The 14,183-nt window shown below is 35.5% G+C and overlaps 1 long non-coding RNA gene across 1 annotated transcript; it reads left to right on the plus strand.

The window, feature by feature from the left end:
* The first annotated feature begins 4,845 nt into the window (after positions 1-4,845).
* LOC112729248 (uncharacterized) lies at positions 4,846-5,906 on the plus strand. The gene is made up of 3 exons (XR_003166433.3): positions 4,846-4,958; positions 5,247-5,326; positions 5,722-5,906. It is a non-coding gene; the product is annotated as an uncharacterized lncRNA (long non-coding RNA).
* Positions 5,907-14,183: the final 8,277 nt, after the last annotated feature.

Raw genomic sequence — 14,183 nt, forward strand, 5'->3', positions numbered from 1 at the left:
GATAGGGTACACCCAATAAATTATCTTTAGTGTGGGGTTTTCATTTAGTAGTTTTTAAGAAAATGCCATTCACTTGATTAATAGTTATTGATATGATAATGAAACTATCACATTGACTTGTGAATTGTATAATCTTACAACACCTTGTGATCAAGCTCGAAAAAGCTGGATATGCTTTTTATTCTATTATTATTTATTTATTCCTCTTATTGTTATCATGATCAAATTAACTATTTTATTGCTGTTTATAAACTTAGTCTACTGTGCGGGATCTAAAAGCACAACTCAAGCTACCTTCAATGCAGGTATTGTTATAACATGGAATGTTAAGTGTGACACTCTAGATATACACTTTTTCCTGTGTAAACAAGCATTCTTGCTCCTTAAAAATTGGAATACACTAGTGTGCTATTTTTCAGCTTTTACTTTGATTCATTTACTTGAATAGTGACATGTACCTTGGCCCTAATGACTTGCCTAGGTTAAGATTTAGGATATTACTTCACTAAACTAAACATGTGCAAGCTTGTCCTTTGTGCCTTGATATCTTGTGAATATAATTTTCAGGTAAGGAGATTGTTACTAGATCCAGCTATTCATGAAGAGTTCACACGTTTAAAGGTTTGTTACTTTTAATTAGATATTGACTATTGTATAATGAAGTTTGGCTATATGTAGCTCGATGCTGACTTGTAATGTTTATTTGTCAAAAGGTATTTCTTGTATAGAGAACCACCAAATTTGTCAGAAGCTATAAATTTGTTTATTTGCCTTTGAATAACTTCATACATAATAGCCATTAATTTTGTTTGTATATGTTTTCACTAGTTATATGCTTCCTGATTATGATTAAAGTGCTAATAGACTTTATTACACCTTTGAACTTTCTTATTCTGACCTTATTGGTGCTGATAACATTGTTCCCGATGCAGGGATCTGTTTCAATTAGAATGTCTCTCTTTCATTCGCGCTTATGTTTTGTTTGTTCCCATCTGACTTCAGGTCAAAAAGATGGGGCTGAACAAAGACGAAATGCATATGTTAATGAAATTCCGCGACGCACATGCTTCTCGTCTGTCCTTGATTCAGATCAACCCCAGACAATACCATCTCATGAGTAAGTCTTATTTCATGCTGAAAGTAATTTGATACCGTCACTTTGAACTTCCAAAAAGCAAGAGACTATCACAAAATGTATGATTGACTAAAGGATTTTATGAATTGGATTGTATGATAAAAGAATCACCATACTATAAGATTTAGTTATATAACTCTGCCTATATATTATATAAATGGAGTCATCATGTTTTATAAAACTTGGCTATATTGTATAAAAGTTTCTAAACAAATATTTAATTATGCGCTGCCACATTATAGAAGTAGTATGTGATTGATAATAATAGTGTAAAACTCTCATATTAACAAAGCATTGAAGTTAAGGTGCTTTTCTTTTGTGTGGTATATTGGTATCTAGAGTTAGACTGTTGTATTCTTAGGTTTCTTAGGTTTATGAATCACTTGCTTTTATACTTTCTCTGGTTTATTGCATTGTGTGCATTACATGTTCCAAATCTGTTATTGCTATTTGGCAGCGTCCATGATCTTTAAAAAGAACTAACCCTGAGAAAAATATGGAAGAGTTCCAAATTGTTGCAGACAGATACTTGAAATTTAATCAAAAGTAACTGCAGTGGTAACAACTCCTTTTTGGTTCTTTTTTCTAATAATTGCCTTATTTGTTGTCTGAGTGTAGATCGGATATAGTAAGGTAAACATCCTCTTCTCAGAAAGTGGGAAGCAGCGAATAATTTTGATGGACCAAGAATCTCAAGAAGCAAGTATATTTCCATCATCATTAAGAAGCTCAAGAAAGAATGAAGCTATCCATAAATTAGGATATTGAATCTTGATGAGTCCACTAGTAGTTATTTGTCATCTAATGTATTTAGATTGTATTATTGCATGGAAATAATTGCTTCTTATTATAAAGAATGCGTTTTGTACTCACTGGTATGTTTTTCTATTTATACCATCAATAAAAATTTGTATTTATTAAATTTATATTTATTTTGTATGAAAATAAGTTTATTTTGTAATTAGAAAAATAAAAAAAATTCTATTTTACCTTACTGACAAATTTACAGACGGATTTTCTGTCTGTAATTAGAGTGTAAGATGATTTTCCAAAGTTTAAATTACAGATGGAAAATCCGTCAAAAAGTTCGTCGCCTTTGGAAAATGGATAGAAAATTTACAGAGGGAAAATCTGTCGGTAACTGGTAAAAATCTGTCTGTAATTTTCTGACGGAAAAAAATCCGTCGGTAAATAATTTCCGACGGGGCTTTTACAGAGGGACAAAATCCGTCGGTAATTTCGTTGGTAACCAAAAATCCGTCTATAATAAAGACTAAATCCGTCTATAAATCTGTCTGTATTAATCCATTTTCTAGTTGTGAGTTACTAGGGTTTACAAAAAATAAGTAACTAAGTGCAGATAGTGCAAAAATCTACTTCCGGGGCCCACTTGATGTGTGCTTGGACTGAGCATTGAGCTTTACACGTGCATTGGCCATTTCTAGAGTTAAACGCCAGCATGGATGCCAGTTTGGGCGTTTAACTCCAGTTCTGGTGCCAGTTCTAGCGTTTTACGCCAGAAAATGGTCTCTGGTGGGCGTTAGAACGCCAGTTTGGGCCATCAAATTTCGGGCAAAGTATGGACTATTATATATTGCTGGAAACCCCAAGATGTCTACTTTCCAACGCAATTGAGAGCGCGCCAATTGGGCTTCTGTAGCTCCAGAAAATCTACTTCGAGTTCAGGAGGTTCAGAATCCAACAGCATCTGCAGTCCCTTCTCAGCCTCTGAATCAGACTTTTGCTCAGGTCCCTCAATTTCAGCCAGAAAATACCTGAAATTACAGAAAAATACACAAACTCATAGTAAAGTCCAGAAATGTGATTTTTGCATAAAAACTAATAAAAATATAATAAAAAGTAACTGAAACATATTAAAAACTATCACTACAAGAAAAATACCCATTCAGCCACACTTTTTTTAAGCTACATTTGAAAAGCGTAGCCTATTCTATGAATAGGCTACGCTTTTTTCCGTGTTGCCTTTTTATAAGAGAAAAGGATACACAATTGTGGCATCATTTAAAAAGTGTAGCTTTAGGTATTATAGAAATCACTTATAAAGCGTAGCCTTATCTTAAGAACTATGGATTCATTTTTTACATTAAAAAAAACGCTTTTGAAGCGTAGCCTATTTGTCATGTTTCAGATGCGCTTTAAACATGTTGTCTAATATAAAAACACCCAATAAACACTTAGTAAAATTTTTTCGCCCTCTTGGTATCCATTCAGCTTCACTCACGCAGGGCTCCGCCGCCATTGTTTTCGTTGTCGAGCGCCAGTGAAAGAGAGCTCGAAAAAGAGAGAAAACGCGATGGAGTAGAGAAGAAGGGGGTGCTCGGTCACTGCTGAAACTCCACCACCATTGCTAGGGCTTGTTGCCTTCGCTGTTCTGCCACCGTCGGGCTGTTGTTCCGTCGCAAAGGAGCTCGAAGGGAGTACCCCGTGTCACCAGGTAAATTCTCTATTTTGTATCCTCTCTTTCTCACTCATTCTCTAACTTGCTCTCACTTTTCAGTTCGAAGGTGTGTATGATTTTGATAGTGATGATGAACTGCAATGGCTAATTGAAATAGAGAAGGTATGTATTAATTTTCAATTGGTTCTGTGAATTTTTTGGGGTTTTGGGGTCTAATTTTAGGTTTTCTAATCTTCTAATTAGTTGTTGTTGTTCTTATATTGTTCCATGTTTTTACTATCATAATTTTGGCGTCAAGCAAAGGATAGATTAAATGGACTTTTTATCTTATTTTCACAAATAATAAAGGGGTCTACTCTGCTCTCTAATTGATCTCACTGTAGTTGATTGGTGTCATTTCAGGCCACAAGCAGAGCTAGATCGCTATTTGGAAGCTTCACAAATTAGGGAGAGAGCATGACAGGATTAATAATGTTATTGGAATGTATGAATCAATTGTTTGTACCTTATATTTCTTCAGGGTTTTATTGTTTATTCATTTCTCTTAGTATATAGCTTCAATCTATTGTGCTTTATTGATTATAATCCTTTTTCCCTTTTAATTTGTGTAGTTCCCATTTCTTCCAGATACAACAATTTAATGCTCAGAATATTTTTAGAATGTGAATCTTCTTTGTCCTTTTCATTGGAAGAGCTGCTACTACTACTGCTACTGCTACTGCTACCTCTCACTCTCACTGTTCTTCTTCTTGTGTTGTGTCCTTCTCCTTCTGTAACTGTAATAGTACTTATTGGAGGAAACATAACAAGAATGAGAAGAAGACATAGCAAGGTTGAGGATGGGAAAGAACACTGAAGAAAACACCATTGCTATTTTGGTATTATGAACTTATGATCAGTACCAATATTTTTCTCTTTTTAGTATCGTTAGCTTCTCTGGGTATGATTTTCTTAATGGAAATTCTGAATCTCTTAATGCACATTGCTTAGGTTTTTCAATGCGTATATATTTCGGTTTTGCCAAATTCAGAAAAGTTTCTAAGTGGCATTCTAAATTATTGGTAATGTCCTAATTGTTGGTAATGTAAAAACATTTCTGTTGTTTCCTTGATAGTCTTACTTCATGCATACATCAGTAGATGAACTTAGTTCATGAGGTCCTACAAAATATAAGTACATTTTGCACATGTTGAAGTATTTACCATATTTTATATTTTATGAGCATTCAAATGTATCAGACAATTGCTGCGGCAATAAATTTGTATTTTTTTATGGTTTTTGATTTGCCGTCTCTAATTTCTGCTTAGGTCAATGCTTCTGATGTCATTATATTGGAGGGAATTCTTGTATTCCATGATCAGGATGTCCGGGATTTAATGAACATGAAGATCTTTGTTGACACAGGTTTGTTTTTTATGTCCCATCGCATGTCATGTATTTTTATAAAATACTGGGAATTTATTGGGAAAAATTTCCATCTCTATCTCTAACGTCCTCTTGTTTTGAATCACATTTATGCAAGTGCTTTTAAAAAGTAAATTGAAATGGAAACTTTTCCTATTAGATTGGCTGCCAGCTTAGGTTTGAATATCACTATGCATTATACAAAATCTATTATTCTTACACTGTATGAAAGCTTTCCCTTGTTCCTTATTAACTCTTGTTTTATCTTTAACTATCAATTGTTTGCAGATGCTGATGTTAGACTAGCTCGTAGGATTAGACGTGACACAGTGGAGTGAGGGAGGGACATAAACTCTGTTCTTGAACAGGTATTGCCAACAATATTCTCAGTAACCATAGTTTAATTGCACCTAGGCTAATAATGTGTATGAATTCTTATATATAATTTTTAATAAGTTTGAAGCATGAGATTTGGATTGATAAGTTATATGCTAGACTATGTCAGTTGATATGTATGAAGAGTAGTTTGATCTAAGAGGGTAAGCTAAGTAAGGTATAGAATTAATGGGATATGCATGTATTAATGTGAAATAGGCTAAAGGAATTAGTGAAATGATATGGTTGTATTAGCTGTAATGCTGTGAGAATTTATTGAGATTAGTTGGACAAGCCTATGGATGTTAGGATATCCTTGTTTTCAAATGAAATGTGAACAATCACTTCTAAGATTTATATCTTATTGCCTACAATGCTGATTTTGCAGTACGCAAAGTTTGTTAAGCCTGCCTTTGATGATTTTGTTCTACCATCAAAGAAGTATACTGATGTGATCGTTCCTCGGGGAGGTGATAATCATGTTGCCATTGATTTGATCGTGCAACATATCCGCACAAAGCTTGGTCAGCATGATCTGTGCAAAATATATCCAAATGTTTATGTTATTCAATCAACATTTAGGTAATGTCCTACTTCAGCATTTAGGTCTTGACTATTAATTGTAGTACTACACTGAGTTATTAACCTTAATCCTATTACACTCTTCAATTTTGTTGCCGTAACTGTGCCTTTCTTTCTTTCTTTGATTTTCACATATGAATAGTATGTTAATATTGTTTAGCTTTAAAGATTGAAACTCTGAGCGATTCCTAATTTTATTTGTATCACTGCTGCAGGCAATTCTGATATTTTGGAAACTAGTGCATTCTCCCAAAATCCTGCACTTGTTCTTGCCCCAGTTGTCCCAAGGTACGCCCTTGTTACTGTTGTACAAAGTTCTTTTGGAGAAGTGATTTCTGCTATTTCTGTTGTTAGTATTTCAAATTATATTATATTACTTGCTCAATTTGCAATTCTGATAAAGTTAGAGTATAAATAATTATGATTGCTAAAATTTAGTCCTCATTTATTTTAATGTCTTTGTCAAGTTTGTCAATGTTGCTGGTTAGTATCTGTCTTTTGCTTCACTCCTTATCATGCTTTCAAATTAAGGAATTAATTTGCATAGGCTTCTATTTTATTTTCTCTATTTTCAATTTCTATTTGGCGCAAAAGTGCATGGTGTTGCTCTGTATTTGTACAATTTTTGCTTTTTACAATTGATTTTACACTGCCAAGTACCTAGAATTTATGAGTTTGATTTAAGAACCCTTGTGGTTTGGTACAAAATGGCACATTTCTTTATGCTAAGTGCCTTTTTATTATTTTCAGATAAATAGCAATGAGTATATTTGGTGGAAGGCTAATGCTAGAGAGACAAAGGAAGAACTAATTAATAGAGGGCCTAAGTTCCTGGACTAGTATATTTCTATTCACGAAAACAATTATATAAAGAGCAGTGTATTATAGATGTGCTAAGGGATAACTCTATTTATTTTGTAGAAGCTAATTTAATTTTACTTATCTTCTTTTTATTTATGATCATTCTAATACTTTTGGTTCATTATAAATATATTCTCAAAGGCTACGCTTTTCTACACCAAAGGCTTTACAAGTGATGTAGTAGCATTGAAAAGCGTAGCCTATTCTGGTAAAAATGAAAGCTGAAAAGCGTAGCCTTTGGTCTTGGACAGCATCACTTGAAAAGCGCACCCTATTCCCAAACGGCAAAAGCGTAGCCTTTGGTGTAGAAAAGCGTAGCCTTTGAGAAAAAGCGTAGCCTTTGAGAATAGGCAACGGCCGAATAGGAATCACCCCAAAAAGCGTAGCCATAGCCCAAAAAGCGTAGCCGTAGCCTAAGGCATCATTTTTTTTCACTTTTGGCTACATTTTTCAAGTGTACCTGAATGGGTGTTTTTCTTGTAATGTATGTAAAAACAATGTCAAAAACGGTATAAATTATCCGCTCATCACAACACCAAACTTAAATTGCTGCTTGTCCCCAAGCAATTAAAAACAAAATAGGATAAAAAGAAGAGAAAATACAATAAATTCCAAAATTATCAATGAAGATTAGTTTTAATTAGATGAGCGGAGCTAGTAGCTTTTTGCTTCTGAACAGTTTTGGCATCTCACTTTATCCTTTGAAGTTCAGAATGATTGGCATCCATAGGAACTCAGAATTCAGATAGTGTTATTGATTCTCCTAGTTCAGTATGTTGATTCTTGAACAGCTACTTTATGAGTCTTGGTCGTGACCCTAAGAATTTTGTTTTCCAGTATTACCACCGGATACATAAATGCCACAGACACATAACTTGGTGAACCTTTTCAGATTGTGACTCAGCTTTGCTAGAGTCCCCAGTTAGAGGTGCCCAGAGTTCTTAAGCACACTCTTTTTGTTTTGGACCACGACTTTAACCGCTCAGTCTCAAGCTTTTCACTTGACACCTTCACGCCACAAGCACATGGTTAGGGACAGCTTGATTTAGCCGCTTAGGCCAGGATTTTATTCCTTTGGGCCCTCCTATCCATTAATGCTCAAAGCCTTGGATCCTTTTTACCCTTGCCTTTTAGTTTAAAGGGTTATTGGCTTTTTCTGCTTGCTTTTTCTTTTTCTTTATTTTTCTTTATTTTTTGCCTTTTTTTTTGCAAGCTTTGTGTTTTTCACTGCTTTTTCTTGCTTCAAGAATCAATTTTATGATTTTTCAGATTATCAATAACATTTCTCTTTTTTTCATTATTCTTTCAAGAGTCAACAATTTTAATATTCATAAACTTCACTATAAAAAATATGCATTGTTCAAGCATTCATTCAAAAAACAAAAAGTATTGCCACCACATCAAAATAATTAAACTATTTTCAAGATAGAATTTGAAATTTATGTACTTCTTTTTCTTTTTCAGAAAACATTTTTCATTTAAGAAAGGTGAAGGATTCATAGAACATTCATAACTTTAAGACATAGACACTTAAACACTGACGATCATGTAATAAAGACAAAAACATAGACACAACATGAAGCATAAAAACCTAAAAAAGAAAAAATTAAGAACAAGAAAATTAAAGAACGGGTCCACCTTAGTGACGGCGGCTAGCTCTTACTCTTGAAAATCCTTTGGAGTGCTTTAGCTCCTCTATGTCTCTTCCTTGCCTTTGTTGCTCCTCCCTCATGGCTCTTTGGTCCTCTCTGATTTTATGGAGGATAATGGAGTGCTCTTGGTGCTCCATCTTTAGTTGCTCCATGTTGGAACTCAAATCTCCTAAAGAGGTGTTGAGTTGCTCCCAATAGCCTTGTGATTGAAAGTGTATCCCTTGAGGCATCTCAAAAATTTCTTGATGAGGAATTTCCTCATGCTCTTGTTGAAGTCCATGAGTGGGCTCTCTTGTTTGCTCCATTCTCTTTTTAGTGATGGGTTTGTCCTCTTCAATGAGGATATCTTCCTCTATGACAATTCCTGCTGAATTTTATAGGTTACAGATGAGATGAGGGAAGGCTAACCTTGCCAAAGTGGAGGGCTTGCCAGCCATCTTGTATAGTTCTAGAGATATGATCTCATGAGATTCTACTTCCTCTCCAATCATGATACTATGGATCATGATAGCCCGGTCCACAGTAACTTCAGACCGGTTGCTAGTAGGAATAATAGAGCGTTGGATGAACTCTAACCATCCTCTAGCCACAGGCTTGAGGTCAAGCCTTCTCAGTTGAACCGGGTTGCCTTTGGAGTTTCTCTTCCATTGAGCTCCTTCCACACAGATGTCCATGAGGACTTGGTCCAACCTTTGATCAAAGTTGGCCCTTCTGGTGAAAGGATGAGGATCTCCTTGCATCATTGGCAAGTTGAATGCCAACATCACAGTTTCCGGACTGAAATCCAAGTATTTTCCCTGAACCATTGTGAGCCAATTCTTTGGGTTCGGGTTCACACTTTGATCATGGTTTTTAGTGATCCATGCGTTAGCATAGAACTCTTGAACCATTAAGATTCCGACTTGTTGGATGAGGTTGGTGAGAACTTCCCAACCTCTACTTCGAACCTCACGTCGGATCTCCGGATATTCACTCTTTTTGAGCATGAAGGGGACCTCGGAGATCACCTTTTTCTTGGCCACAACTTCATAGAAGTGGTCTTGAAGGACTTTTGAGATGAATCTTTCCATTTCCCATGACTCGGAGGTGGAAGCAATTGCCTTCCCTTTCCTCTTTCTAGAGGTTTCTCCGGCCTTAGGTGCATTAATGGTTATGAAAAAAAAAAGCAGAGCTTTTTCCCACACCAAACTTAAAAGGTTTGCTCGTCCTCGAGCAAAAGTAGAAAGAAAGGAGGAGAAGAAGAAGAAATGGAGGAGATAGAATGGATTTTGGATTCGGCCAAGGGGGTTTAAGTGTTTATGATGTGTGAAATTGAAGGTGGTAAGGAGGGGTATTTATAGGGTAAGAGAGAGAGGGAAGTCGTGTATGAAAGAGTTGGGTTTGGGAGGGAAATGTTTTGAATTTGAATGGTGAGGTAGGTGGGGTTTTATGATGGGTTTTTGGTGAGTAGTGGATGGATGTGAGTGGTGAAGAGATTGTGGAGAAGAAGGTAGGATTTGATAGGTGAATGGTGTTTGGCGAATAGGTATTGATGTGATTGGTCAAGGGTATTTGGGGAAGAGTGTTATGAAGACGAGAGAGAGTGAGTTGGGGTAGGTGGGGATCCTGTGGGGTCCATAGATCCTGAGGTGTTAAGGAATTCTGCATCCTGCACCTTTCTGGCATTTAAACGCCCTCTGTGTGCCATTCCTAGCGTTTAACGCCATCTTTGCTACCTTTCCTGGTGTTAAACGCCGGGCTGATGCCTCTTTCTGGCATTTAACGCCAGCCAGATACCCTTTTTTAGCGTTAAACGCCAGTCTGTCTGCCAATTCTGGCGTTTAACGCCAGCCAGACAGCCAGACACCCTATTCTGGCATTTAATGCCAGTCTGCCTGCCATTTCTGGCATTTAACGCCCAGAACGCTGCCAGACTGGGCATTAAACACCCATTCTGCTATTCTTATTGGCGTTTAAATGCCAGTAAGCCTGTTGATGAGCGGATAATTTATACGCTTTTTGGCATTGTTTTTACATAGTTTTCAGTATGATTTAGTTAGTTTTTAGTATATTTTTATTATTTTTTAATTAAAAATCACATTTCTGGACTTTACTATGAGTTAGTGTGTTTTTTTTTTTTGTGATTTCAAGTATTTTCTGGCTGAAATTGAGGGACCTGAGCAAAAATCAGATTCAGAGGTTGAAGAAGGACTGCAGATGCTGTTGGATTCTGACCTCCTTGCACTCAAAGTGGATTTTCTGGAGCTACAGAACTCCAAATGGCACGCTCCCAATTGCTTTGGAACGTAGACATCCAGGGCTTTCCAGCAATAGATAATAGTCCATACTTTGCCCGAGTTTAGATGATGCAAATTGGCGTTGAATGCCAGTTCCATGTTGCAGTCTGTCGTTCAGCGCCAAAAACAAGTTACAAAGTGGAGTTCAACGCCAGAAACACATTACAAACTGGCGTTCAACTCCAAGAAAGACCTCTCCACGTGTAAACTTCAAGCTCAGCCCAAGCACACACCAAGTAGGCCCCGGAAGTGGATTTCTGCATCATTTACTCATTTCTGTAAACCCTAGTAACTAGTTTAGTATAAATAGGACTTTTTACTATTGTATTTACATCTTTGGAACATCTTTTGATCCTTTGATCACATTTTGGGAGCTGGCCATTCGGCCATGCCTGAACCTTATCACTTATGTATTTTCAACGGTAGAGTTTCTACACACCATAGATTAAGGTGTGGAGCTCTGCTGTTCCACAATGATTAATGCAAAGTACTACTGTTTTTCTATTCAATTCAACTTATTCCGCTTCTAAGATATTCATTCGCACTTCAATATGATGGATGTGATGATCGTGACAGTCATCATCATTCTCAACTTATGAACGTGTGCCTGACAACCACTTCCGTTCTACCTTAGATTGAATGGATATCTCTTGGATATCTAATACAGGGGACCGAGTCCGAGTTATTAGTGTCTTCGTGGTATAAGTTAGAACCCATGGGTGGCCATTCCTGAGATCCGGAAAGTCTAAACCTTGTCTGTGGTATTCCGAGTAGGATCTGGGAAGGGATGGCTGTGACGAGTTTCAAACTCGCGAGTGTTGGGCGTAGTGACAGACGCAAAAGGATAGTAAACCTATTCCAGTATAATCGAGAACCGACAGATGATTAGCCATGCAGTGACAGCGTATTGGACCATTTTCACAGGAGGATGGGATGTAGCCATTGACAACGTTGATGCCCTACATAAAGCTTGCCATGGAAAGGAGTAGGATTGATTGGATGAAGACAGCAGGAAAGCAGAGATCAGAGGAATGAAAGCATCTCTATACGCTTATCTGAAATTCTCACCAATGAATTACATAAGTACCACTATCCTATTTTATATTTTATTTATTTTCATCCACTATAATTTCTCAATACAATTTAATCCACCTGACTAAGATTTACAAGGTGACCATAGCTTACTTCAAGCCGACAATCTTCATGGGATCGACCCTTACTCACGTAAGGTTTATTACTTGGACGACCTAGTGTACTTGCTGGTTAGTTGTACGAAGTTGTGAAACAGATATAAGGTCATGAACGTGCATATTGAGTTTTTAGCGTCGTTACCAAGGAATGGAATGATCACAATTTCGCGCACCAAGTTTTTAGCGCCGTTGCCAAGGATTTATTTCGCATTTATTTCCGATAGCACCAGTGCCAAGTTTGATCCAGCAACAATACCAAGTTTTTGGCACCATTGCCGGGAATTGTTCGAGTTTGGACAACTGACGGTTCATCTTGTTGCTCATATTAGGTAATTTTATTTTATTTTATTTTTAAGCTTTTTTTTTTACTTCTTATTTTCGAAAAAAAATACAAAAAAAAAAGTTCTTCTGTTTCCTTTTTTTCGTTTTTACAAAATTAATTTTCGAAAATTCAAAAAAAATTACAAATTCATAAAATCAAAAATATTTTTTGTGTTTCTTGTTTGAGTCTAGAGTCAATTTTTAAGTTTGGTATCTTGCATGTTTTTCTTTTTTCTCAAGAATTTTCGAAAATTCATCATATGTTCTTCATGATCTTCAAGTTGTTCTTGGCCAGTCTTCTTGTTTGATCTTCATATTTTCTTGTTTTGTGTCTTTTCTAGTTTTTCATATGCATTTTCAATTTGTTAATGTTTAAGCATTGAAAATTTCTAAGTTTGGTGTCTTGCATGTTTATCTTTTCTTAAAAATTTTCAAAAATAAGTCTTGATGTTCATCTTGATCTTCAAAGTGTTCTTGGTGTTCATCTTGACATTTATAGTGTTCTTGCATGCATTATGTGTTTTGATTCATAATTTTCATGTTTTGAGTCTTTTTGGTGTTTTTCTCTTTCTTCATTAAAAATTTAAAAATAAAAAAATATCTTTCCATTTTTCTCTCTTAAAATTTTGAAAATTTGGATTGACTTTTTCAAAAAAAATTTTAAATCTAGTTGTTTCTTATGAGTCAAATCAAATTTTCAATTTGAAAATCCTATCTTTTTCAAAAATCAAATCTTTTTCATTTTTTCTTATTTATTTTCGAAAATTATAAAAATATTTTTCAAAAATCTTTTTCTTAATTCTATCTCATAATTTTCAAAAATATTACTAACAATTAATGTGATTGATTCAAAAATGTAAAGTTTGTTACTTGCCTAATAAGAAAGGTTCAATCTTTAAATTTTAAAATCAAATCTTTTTGTTTCTTGTTAGTCAAGTAATCAACTTTAATTTTCAAAATCAAATCTTTTTAAATTTCTTTTTCAAACCTTTTTCAAAATAATTTTCAATCATATCTTTTTCAATTTCAATCATATCTTTTTCGAAATCAAATTTAAAATCTTTTCCAAAACTGCCCAACTAACTTTCTACCTTTAATTTTCGAAAATTCCTCCCTCTTTTTTTCAAAATTCCTTTTTAATTAACTAATTGTTTTAAATTTTAATTTTTAACTTAAAATTTAACTTTAAATTTAATTTTTATTTTAATTAATTTTCGAAATTCTCTCACCTCTCATCTCCTTCTATTTATTTATTCATCTACTAACACTTCTCTTTCACTCAAAAAATTCGAACACCACCTCCCTCTCTGTGTTCGAGTTTTTCCTCATCTCTTCTTCACTCTAATTCCCTTTCTTCTACTACTAACAATAAGGAACCTCTTGACCGTAACATAGAGGATTTCTCTTCTTTTCTTGTTCTCTTCTCTTTCATATGAGCAGGAACAAGAAAAAGGGCATTCTTGTTGAAGCGGATCCAGAACCTAAAAGGACTCTGAAGAGAAAACTAAGAGAAGCTAAATTACAACAATCCAGAGGCAACCTTACTGAAATTTTCGAACAAGAAAAGGAGATGGCAGACGCACCTAACAACAATAATACAAGGAAGATGCTTGGTGACTTCACTGCACCTAATTCCAATTTACATGGAAGAAGCATCTCAATTCCTGCCATTGGAGCAAACAACTTTGAGCTTAAACCTCAATTAGTTTCTCTGATGCAACAGAACTGCAAGTTTCATGGACTTCCATCTGAAGATCCTCTTCAGTTCTTGACTGAATTCTTGCAGATCTGTGATACTGTTAAGACCAATGGGGTTGATCCCGAGGTCTACAGGCTTTTGCTTTTCCCGTTTGCTGTAAGAGACAGAGCTAGAGTGTGGTTGGACTCTCAACCCAAAGATAGCCTGAACTCTTGGGATAAGCTGGTCACGGCTTTCTTAGCCAAGTTCTTTCCTCCTCAAAGCTTAGC

Source organism: Arachis hypogaea, chromosome 12, assembly GCF_003086295.3.
Source record: "Arachis hypogaea cultivar Tifrunner chromosome 12, arahy.Tifrunner.gnm2.J5K5, whole genome shotgun sequence".
NCBI classification, from domain to species: domain Eukaryota; kingdom Viridiplantae; phylum Streptophyta; class Magnoliopsida; order Fabales; family Fabaceae; genus Arachis; species Arachis hypogaea.